Consider the following 12,275-nt stretch of genomic DNA (forward strand, 5'->3'; position numbering starts at 1 on the left):
GCTTTCTTCTGATCCGTATCATACGCCTGACCTACATATGGTAACAATTCCAGGAACTTATCTGTATACTCATCAACGCTCATCTCCTCTGTCTGTCTTAGCTGTTCGAACTCGACAACCTTCATCTCCCTAGAACTGTCAGGAAAAGCCCACCCTGTGAACTCATTGGCGAACTCTTCCCATGACATGCTGTCTATTCTGGGGTCCACATAGTTCTTAAACCATTCTTTGGCTTTCTTGCACTTTAATGTGAACCCTGCCATCTCAATGGCCCTACTCTCATCAGCTCCCAACTCACTGGTTATCATTCTAACTGCACTCAGGTACTCAAAGGGATCATCTCCTGTATTGAATTTAGAAGCATCCAACTTTAAGTACTCGGTCATCTTCACCTTATGTCCCCCTGATGAACTAGGCTGCTGTGCTTCAACAACAGGGGCTACAGGTTCTGGTGGTGGTGGAGGTACTATTTCTCTTGGTTTATGTAACAGCCCGGCCCTTTCACTGGCACTGTTACCATTCACGGCCTAGGGCTATCCCTCGCTTGGCCTCGTGCCACCTCGGGCTTTCCACTGGCGTCGTGAACAGCTTTTAACATCCATTCACCCTCACAGGTTCCTGGCAGGATTTGTCCCCTTGGGTTCTCGCATCGCATCCTTCCCCAAGTGGATTTGGCCCAAATTTCCCTTTGGAAATTAGGTCGCCTCCCCCACTACTCGAACCCTTGACCTCCCACTTTAAGGGAATAGTCTGGTGAGAGTGAGTGGAATAATTTTTATGTAGCAGCCTGGCCCTTTCACCGGCACTGTTACCGTTCACGGCCCAGGGCTATCCCTCGCCTGGCCTCGTGCCACCTCGGGCTTTCCACTGGCGTCGTGAATAGCTTTTAACATCCATTCACCCTCACGGGTTCCTGACAGGATTTGTCCCCTTGGGTTCTCGCATCGCATCCTTCCCCAAGTGGATTTGGCCCAAATTTCCCTTTGGAAATTAGGTCGCCTCCCCCACTACTTGAACCCTTGACCTCCCACTTTAAGGGAATAGTCTGGTGAGAGTGAGTACCAATTATTCCAATTGGAATAATTGGTACTCACTCTACCGTTCACGGCCCAGGGCTATCCCTCGCCTGGCCTCGTGCCACCTCGGGCTTTCCACTGGCGTCGTGAACAGCTTTTAACATCCATTCACCCTCACGGGTTCCTGGCAGGATTTGTCCCCTTGGATTCTCGCATCACATCCTTCCCCAAGTGGATTTGGCCCAAATTTCCCTTTGGAAATTAGGTCGCCTCCCCCACTACTCGAACCCTTGACCTCCCACTTTAAGGGAATAGTTGGAACAATTGGTACTCACTCTCACCAGACTATTCCCTTAAAGTGGGAGGTCAAGGGTTCGAGTAGTGGGGGAGGCGACCTAATTTCCAAAGGGAAATTTGGGCCAAATCCACTTGGGGAAGGATGTGATGCGAGAATCCAAGGGGACAAATCCTGCCAGGAACCCGTGAGGGTGAATGGATGTTAAAAGCTGTTCACGACGCCAGTGGAAAGCCCGAGGTGGCACGAGGCCAGGCGAGGGATAGCCCTGGGCCGTGAACGGTAACAGTGCCGGTGAAAGGGTCGGGCTGTTACATATGTTATGCCATGTAAGAGAAAGACCATGACCCATTCTACGTTCTGGCACAGTTGGACTATGTAGAGGACTATTGGTGACAAATTCATCCTTGATGTGATATGATTGTGATGTGATGCATTCCATGTTATCATATGTTTTAAAAGTTTTATTATTCTGCTCACTGGGCTCTAGTAGCTCACCCCTCTCCCTAATCCCCCAGTTATTTTTTAAGGTTGAGCTGGACTTGTATGAGAAGGTGGGGGTGGATACATGTGATATGGTGGGTAAAAAGAAGGATAAGGCATATATGGCATATAAGGTATATATGGGGCAAAGCTGGAGAAATCCGACGTACCTCCCATCGGATACCCCGGGCCCTGTGGAAAGGGTGGATAGCTAAACCCCGAGGCCTGAGCTGTAACGACCCCAAAATGGACCGTCACCGGCGCTAGGATTCAGGTCGGCTTAAGGCCGCCAGAACCCGTAGCAAGCCTGCTGTAACAGCCCGGCCCTTTCACCGGCACTGTTACCGTTCACGGCCCAGGGCTATCCCTCGCCTGGCCTCTTGCCACCTCGGGCTTTCCGCTGGCATCGTGAACAGCTCTTAACATCCATTCACCCTCACGGGTTCCTGGCAGGATTTGTCCCCTTGGGTTCTCGCATCGCATCCTTACCCAAGTGGATTTGGCCCAAATTTCCCTTTGGAAATTAGGTCGCCTCCCCCACTACTCGAACCCTTGACCTCCCACTTTAAGGGAATAGTCTGGTGAGAGTGAGTACCAATTGTTCCAAAGGGAAATTTGGGCCAAATCCACTTGGGGAAGGATGCGATGCGAGAACCCAAGGGGACAAATCCTGCCAGGAACCCGTGAGGGTGAATGGATATTAAGAGTTGTTTACGACGCCAGCGGAAAGCCCGAGGTGGCAAGAGGCCAGGCGAGGGATAGCCCTGGGCCGTGAACGGTAACAGTGCCGGTGAAAGGGCCGGGCTGTTACACCTGCTATACTCTCTGTGTACCTGGAAATCTCATACATGATCATACGTTTTCTGTGAAAATAAAAACTCTTTTCTGAACCACGGCTTAACCTGTGCATGCACTGTCTCTGTACTCTGTACTCTGTACTCTGTACGCTGTACCCCTGACTAGAGCTTGCTCTAGATGGGTGAACTCATACCTGTTAAGTCTGGTTTTTCACATACTCTGTAAAACATATACATCTACAGATCATGTACACAAAAGATTTACAACAAACATAACTAAGTCAAGCACAATTCTAACTTAATACACAACTGTTACATCTCTTTAAGTTTACATGTCCACAATATTCTATTACAAAACTCTTCTCTCTTCCTGTACTCTGCTGGACTTCCCCTATACACTGTACATTGAACCTGCAAGACTGGGGTTAAGGGAGTGGGATGAGCTCTATAGCCCAGTGAGTAGAACAGTAAAACAAGTCATTAAAACATGATCTCATGAAATGCATCATATCACAGACAATTCACATCACGGGTAAACCTGTCACCACATAGTCCCAGTAACTGTTCCGTGCCAGGCCGTAGACTGGGGTCCTGGTCTTCCTATACTGTATATGTATATGTGTATATAACACCTGTACTTACCATTTGCCAAGGCGTAGACTGGGCACCTGGTCTTTACTATACCTGCCAGGCCGTAGAATGGGGTCCTGGACTTTCCTATACTTGCCAGGCCGTAGAATGGGGTCCTGGACTTCCTATCTGGAACTATTGGATCATTCAGCATTCACCCACATCAACAAATAATTATGCAATGTAACATATTCGTGGATTCTAATGCAAACAACCTACTGCATACTCATGATGTATGAATGATGCTAAAAGCATTAAAAACCCCAACAAATAACAAAGCATAACACATATATAAGCTGTTCCCACAAAATCATCAAAAACCTCTCTTTTACCCTATTCATGCAACTCTCCCCAAAACCTCAAAAAATCATCCATAAAACATGAAAACAAGCTCAGGATCTTCACTTACCTCTTGAAACCAAGAAGATGAACGATCCTAACGTGGAGTTTTAGAGCAACTCTCCTTCAAACTCTCCAACCTTCACAACTTTGTGTTTTAGGTCAAAACCTTCAAAATAACATGAAAATCATTGAAATCTTTGCAGGATGTGATGAAAACATGAAGAAAACCTAAAGAAGGACAGGGTCTCACCTCAGAAAGTGAAAGAAACGGCAGTACTTATCCGTTCAACCGACTGAGGGCCTTTTATAGGTGGCTGGCCAGACCACCTTCGGCGGCCTATCGTGAAACCAAAAGCCATGCATGTTCGGCTGCCGAACCTCACCTTCGGCGGCCGAACCTGGCTTTTCTGCCTTGGTTCTTTTCTTTCAAAACTCATTTCTTTTTAACACCATAACATAAAAACATACCATATTACTTTGAAAAACATAAATCTTACCCTTCTAGAGAATTCCGACATCCTGGATTCCACCGGACGACAGGAATTCCGATGCCGGCTAGAGCCGGGTATTACATGAGCGCCTCCTTGGGACTCTCCCATACCTTCTTCAGACCTTCCTATACCCATACTTTCATCTCTGCTCTGACCAACATCCATAGCCTCTCTCTCTTCCTCTGCTCTTCCCCCTCTATCTATTCCTCTTATGCTCCCGTCAGAAGACCTTATAGGGTCTCGTGACGTTCCTTCCCTGCTTGACCTGTGAGATCTTGCCCTTGGCAATGCAGGAGGACGAGCAGTTGTACCCTCACTTACTGGTGGGACTCCAGTCAATCTCGCGGATCGACGAGTTCCTCGCATCTTCACTCTCTGGAACACAACACACATAACATAGCACATTAGCAACATATAGCACATGCAGGAATCATGGCAGTTCACACATCAGATAGACAGGACTGACATCCTATCCTAATGGACATGCTTTCCTATGGTGCTTGACCATCTATGACCTCTATGAGCCCGACTCTCTCTCTATAGGTCCGATCATATGAACCTAGGGCTCTGATACCAATCTGTAACAGCCCGGAAACCGAACTGATACCGGCGCTAGGATCCAGATCGGCTTAAGGCTGCCGGGACCCGTAGCAAGCCTGCTGTGAACTCTGTGTACCTGTGAAATCCCATACATGATCATACATTTTCTGTAAACATTAAAACTTTTCTCTGTTCCAAGGCTTAACCTGTGCATACACTATCTCTGTACTGTAAAACCCCTGCTAGAGCTCTCATCTTTGCTCTAAGCGGGTCCACTCATATACTGTTAAGCCTGGTTTTTCATATATATAACATAAAACATTTACATAAAAGATCATGTATACAAAAGGATGACAACTCATAAGGTCAAGCATCATCTATACAACATACACTATCTTTTCCAATTACATGTCCACACTAGCTATTACATAACTCTTCTCTTTATCTGTACCCTACTGACCTCTCTGGACTCTGAACCTGCAAGACTGGGGTTAAGGGAGAGGGGTGAGCTATACTAGCCCAGTGAGTAGTACATATAAAACATGTTCTAAAACATGATCTCATGAAATGCATCACAACACAAGTAAATCACATAATCTCAGACGGACTAATTCAAAATTCCCCCACATTGCCCGGCCCGCGAAGGAGCTCCTCAGGTCTTCATTCAGCACCCTATGGTACCGTGTGCCCGGCCCTTTCAGGGCTCCTCAGGTCTTCATTTAGGGGGCTAATGAATTCAAGCTACGCCCGATCTGTACATGCACTGATTAATGCAACATCTTCGTGCTCACTAATGCAATACTTAATGCAATACTATAACATAGCATGAATGATGCATGAAACATGCTAAAAATGTTTGAGTTCTCATATTAAAAGATTTTGTTCAGTTCCACTCACCTCTGGCTGACTCTGTACTGACTCTGCAGGTTCTGAAGCAGTGCTCACTGCTGACCTCCTTGGTTCCTTTGGTCCGTTCCTACACAGGTGGACTGAAATGAGGGACCAAACTAACTCAAGAACATCTCTAAGAAACTCCCCAAAAATCCTCTAAAGCATCCTAGAACAATCACATAAAACATGCAAAAGAAAGCTGGACAAGGCACTTTCGGCGACAGGTTCGGCGGCCGAAACTCCCCTCCAGAGACGAAACTCATGCATGTTTGGCGGCACCTTCGGCAGCCGAAAGTCTCATCCAGAGACGAAACTCAACCTTCGGCAGTAGGTTCGGCGGCCGAAACTCCCCTCCAGAGACGAAACTCATGCATGTTCGGCGGCACCTTCGACAGCTGAAAGTCTTGTCCAGAGACGAAACTCAACCTTCGGCGGCACGTTCGGCGGTCGAACCTTGCCTCCAGAGACGAAAGTCCAAATGTTCGGGGGCAAGCTTTGGTAGCCGAAACTGCCTCCACAAGGGGTTTGGCGGCCGAACCTTCCTTCGGCGGCCGAACCTGGTTTTGCCCGTTGGGCAGAAACCTGCTCTGTTTCATGCAAACTTCACCCAAAACCTATCCAACATGCATAGCAACTACTCCCAACTAACATATACCATAGAACATGCATAAAGAGGGCTAAACCTATCCTAACACCTCCAAATAACCATAGCAAACCACACTTAACATGCTTAACACAAAAATCACCAAAAACCTCATCTAAACCTACTCATGCATACTACCCATGAAACTGCCATAAAACCTTCAAAAATCAAGAAAGGAAGTTCAGGATCTTCCCTTACCTCTTCCAAACAAGAGATTGAACGATCCCTACGTGGAGATATGGAGAAATCCTCTCTCAAACTCTCCAAGCTTTCAAACTTGCTCTTTTGCTCAAAAACTTCAAAACCACATGAAAATCCATCAAAACCATGAACTTTTGGAGAAAACACATAAATCACCCAAGGAAGATCAAGTCTCACCTCAGCTCGTGCAAATGGAAAGAAAATCTTATCCATTTGACCGACCTAGGGCCTTTTATAGTTGGCTAGCCAGACCAACCACGGCGGCCGAATGAGAACTCGAATGCCATGCACGTTCGGCAGCCGAAAGTCACCTTCGGCGGCCGAACCTTGGCTTTTCTGCCTTGGCGCTTTTCTTGCAAAACCTTACTTCTTTAAACACTTAAAAACATGAAAATGCTTTCAAAACATAGAAAAACATAATCCGTACTCTTCCAGAGGCTTCCGACATCAGAAATGCCACCGGAGTACAGGACTTCCGACGTTGGACTCTAGCCGGGTATTACATTGGTACCATTTCTAAACTAAACCTATGGGTGTCGATGGAAATACCCAGCATAACACAAAATCATTTATATCCTGAAGTTGTATGGTCGTCCTAAAGATTAACAAGTGGCTCTTAGAGTCTACTGTTCCATCATATTTGTCCAAGCTAGGCAACTTAAACTTGGTGGAAAAGGTTTCTGCAAAGATTTTTTTTCAAAAGAGGCGAAACACTGTCTAGGCTGAAATTCTCTTCTTGTTCCTTTTGGTACTTTTGCACGGCCCATACTAGCTTTCAATTAACGCCTTTCGGAGTCTCGTTTGATTCATCTTCGGACTCGACTTTTCCCTTGGGTTGCATTTTAATCGCTTCTATTCGAACTCTTGGGATATCCACAAAGGCTTCCTCCCTTCTTTCGGGATCCATTTTTTATGCCTCTTCCCGAGTTTTATACTGTCCAAGGGTAGCCTGTAGACTTTGGATGTACTAGAGTATCTGTTCATTGTTTAAATTATTGAGGTTTGCTTCATTGACCACTGGGCGTGTTCTCTTTGTTGTCAGGAGTAGAAGAAATGATGACTCTCTCGTTGGTAGCAATATTAGCAGCTCGTGAACTACGGGCCATCTTGAGAAGAAAAAAAAAAAAGATTTCTTTTTACAAGAAAAAGAATAGAAAACTGGTCGTAATCCAAATGAACAAGGAGGATCCAATAGTTATTCGGCAATGGAACCAAATGATATTGCTGAGATTATATTGATGACGTGACCAAAGAAGAGTTGTGCTGTGATTGGCTAAAACCTGCAAGGAAGAAAATATGAGGTGGTGATAGGTATCCACGGTAGCCACTCCGACGCTTAAGTCAGTATCGATGAGTAGAGGGAATGCAATGAATTGCTTAAAGTTTTAGTATTAGAGAATTGTGTACTTTTGCCTGTGTGATTCTTCTCCTTTTATACTGTAAGGAGATGGAGGTAAATATGACATCTCCCAATAATTTGGCGTGATATGGCCGGTTGCTTGATAAGGAATGTTGCCAACTAACAGATTGGTGATCTCGTTATTACAGGCGTAATAGAGATACTTTATATTGTGTTTATTAATAGTAACTTTAGCGCTGAGACTCTCCTCGCTGGAGACAGGAGAGTCTGAGTAATGGTCTGGATATTATGGTGTCCAAATCTGGTCTGTATATTATAGTGTTCAAATCTTTCTTTTTCGGGATAGACAGCCTTTCTTACTTATTTAGTCCTTACCACGTGGATTTATCTCATAGTGACTTCTGTCTTATCTTGAACAGTTATTATGTAACATCAATAATTAATAACAAAAAATTATTTTATAAAATATTATGAGAGTTATATCACAAATGAAATTAGAATCAATTAAGTGAAGGGAAATAAAGGTCTAATCCAAATAGAGAGATGTGATATGGATTGTCTTCCAATTAAGAATCTTATAATTAAGTACGAAAAGCCAAATAATTAAGAACGTTATTGCTGTTAATAGATGGGTGAACCAATTCTGAAAGACAAACAACCATATATTCTGATTTGAGGGGAAAAGAAGTTATACAGAAACTTGTAAATAATATAATGCAATTAGATTATTTTATTAAATCTCAATAAAAAAAATTTAATTTCTTTATATTATATTATAGTATTACCAAGCATAACATGGTTTATTAACTAGTTAGTATATATTTCTTAATCATTCAATTTTTTATAATTATAAAATTGAACACTTTGATGTTTTTGTCAAGTAAAATTTTATTCAACTTATTTAGCTTCTAAATTTAATTAAATAGTATAAATAATTAAAATTATATAAATTAATTGATATTTTTTAATAAAATGATTAAAAATTTTCACTTCTAATTGATTGATTAGAAAATATGGAGCAGGGAAAAGACCGGCCCTCCACACACTCTCTCTCTCTATATACATACATGCAATTAGTCATTTGTAGGGTTGTGCAATCGGTCGGTTCGGTTTCGAATCGAATCGAATTGAAAAAATCGAAAACCGAATTATAAAAATATTAAAAATCGAAAAAATCGATTATAAAAATATAATCGAATCGAATCGAACCGATAAAAATCGATTCGGTTCGGTTCGATTCAAACCGAAATCTGTATTTTTTTAAATTTTTTTCTTCTAATTTCAGTAAAATAATTCAATAAATGTTTCACATAAATTTATCAATAAAAATTATCTGAATATATAAGGATAATATTTAAAAAATTCATATAAATCCATATAAAATTTAAAAATATAAATCAAACCAGTGTTTTAAATAATAAAAATATATTAAAAATCGGTTTTTCGGTTATTTAACACGTTTAAACCGAACCGAACCGAAAACCGAATGAATTGAAAAATATTAACCGAACCAAACTGAACTTTTCAATTAACCGAACCATTAAACCGAAATCGATCGGTTCGATTTGATTTTTCAGTTTAAACTGATTTACGCTCAGCCCTAGTCATTTGTCGGTATGTTATTAGGCATATTAAAATATTTTATATGCATAATAAAATTAAAAATTCAACATACAAGATTTTTAATTTTAAAATAAATATTTAAGCATTTACAAATTTAATTTAATAGTTAACGCATTTAAATAAATTTAAAAAATTTTAAATTTTACTCCACTCCACTGATGTTTATTTTATAAAAAAATAAAAATTTAAAAATCTCAAATATTAATTAAAATATAAAATTATATATCAATAAATTTAATTATATAAAAAAATAAAAATTTTAATATTTATTATCATTTTATTGTTAATATACAATAATAATTTTTAATTTAAAAAATTATATTTTAAAAAAATAAAATTTATTAAATTTTAATAGTGATGCATGGCTGCAGTGGCAGTAACCGTGGTGACGGCGAAGAAATAAAACCGCTTGAATAAAAGAATCTCAATATTTGAATTTCAACTTTTATCTATCTAATAGAATTGAATTAAATTTGAAGAGTAGTATAGTATCACATTTCATACTAAATATAAAAATAAAAATAGTTTTTTTTTAATATGAGCTATTTGAAAATAAAAGAATTAAAGTCGTGTAAATGAGATTATCCTAATAGATTTTATATAAAATGAAGTTATATTTTTATAAGATATAAAGGAAATAAAATTATCATAATTATTAATATAATAAATTATGATAATTCAAATTTAATAATTTAATTATTAAAATTTATAATATTTGATTTAGAGTATTATATTTTTTATTATATTTTAATTATTTATATTTGTTTATTTTTTATAAGTTATTTAAATTAAATAAAATTTTAATTTGATAATATTTTATATAATTAATTCTCTTAATTCTTTAATTATTTATTTTATCATAATTAATATTTTTTATAATAATTTTAATTAATTATATATATTTATTTTATATAATTATTTATATTAAATAAATAAAAATATATAACATTTATTAATTAAATTATATTAGATATGATTTAAAAAATTATCAAATCAATAAATTAATACTATTGTGAAATGGTTTTCACATAATATTTTATTATGAACTGTTATATATATATATATATATATATATATATATTTGACAATGATTTTTTTTTATTTTTTAAACATCTTTTTATACGGCAGTTATTGAATTTTTTATAAATATATTTTTAATATTATATTTAGTATTAAAATAAAAATATAATAATTTTTTAATAATAAATATAATAAAATTTTTATTATAATATTAAGAATATATTATATTAAAATGTAGTAGAAAATAGTAATAATTAATATAATAAATTATATTTATGATAAATATATTAATTAATAATATTATTAAATATAAAAATATAATTTAAAAATAAAAATAAAATATATATCACTTAATATAAATATAAAAATTTAAAAATATTATTGAATATAATTATATAAATTTAAACATATCATTTTTTAATTTATATATATATAGAGAGAGAGAGGTATTATTAATGTTGAAGAGAATTAAAAAAAAAAAAAAAAAAAAAAAGAGGTAGGCGTAATTAAATAGAAATCAACCACTTGTACAAGAGGTTGAAAACAACAAGTAAAGAGGGAAAGACAGTTTAATTTGATTAATAATTTAAGGTGCTTTTAATTATTAAAGTAGTAATACTAAGGATAACCCAAATACCAAACAGTCCTCAGTTGGGCAACCTTTTCCTAAATTTGGCCACTACACATCAATACCCTAAAAGGTATGGGGATTGTATTCATCTTGCATGCCGCTCATACATGAAATTCGGACATCACTTAATTTCACATCTTTTGTGGCTCCAAGTCCAAATTAAGCGCAATCATTGGATTTTAATAATTTACCAAACAGCCCTTAACCAAGCCAGTATCTTTTGTTTTGTACTCACCCCTTCACTAAAATTAAGTAATTGTTTGTCGGTAATTTTTTAATTATGAATGATCTATTTTCATTCATAATTATTCAGTTAGTATTTCAATCTATTATAATCATGTAAAGAACATTTCTTTTGTTTATGATGCTGAGCTCTATTTCCTATTCACTCTTTTCATTGGTGGTTATTCAGTCTTTTCATTGATGATTATTCAGTTAGTGTCTCAATTTATTATAATCATGTAACAAATATTTCTTTTATTTATGATACTAAGTATTTCAAAATTTTTAACCATATATGACTTTTGGACAATCAATTCTTCAAGTGTGAAGATAGCTGGTCAAACTCTTTTATTCATTCTCTTGCTCTGGTGAAGAATAGCCCTTCTTTTTTATTTTTTGATTGCACAATCTAGTTTTGCTTTATGATTTTTCGTTTATTTTTTTAATTGTTTGTATTTTAATGATTTCACCTAACGACCTCTTAATTTTTATTGATATCGGCTTTATAAATATTTTTTTCTTTTTTATTAATGCAAGTTATGATTTTTTTTTAAATTGGATTTTACTTATTTATTTGCAGTCTTTGAATCATATGTCTAGGTTATATTTATTTTTAGTTTGTAGCGTTATAGGCCTTGAATTCTTATTCTATATCATAATTGTCTTTTACACCTTGAAGCCTTAGCTTTTTAAATTTTCTTAGACCTTATTATTATATAATCCTTTAATATTTGATAAAAAAGAAATATCAATTGAATAAAGTAAATTAATAATAATAATTTAAATAACAATATTAAATATAATGTAAATAACTTTTTTAATAAGAAATTAGAGAAATTAAGACTTAAACTTGAATCTAATATTATAAATATTTTATAATTGCTCATATTGTATTTTTAAGTATTTTACCTAATATGTGATAATTATTTATTTTATTTAGGGTAACAATATCAGCAAAGATAATTTTTCTAATTCAGGCCCACACCAGCCAATTGGATATGGACATGTGGCTGCCGGCAGAACCGTCACAGGCTGAAAATCTTCACTAGATATGAATGGCGAAATTTGAAACTTGAAACGAAGGGCATTT

This window comes from Manihot esculenta, chromosome 10 (assembly GCF_001659605.2).
Source record: "Manihot esculenta cultivar AM560-2 chromosome 10, M.esculenta_v8, whole genome shotgun sequence".
Lineage (NCBI taxonomy): Eukaryota > Viridiplantae > Streptophyta > Magnoliopsida > Malpighiales > Euphorbiaceae > Manihot > Manihot esculenta.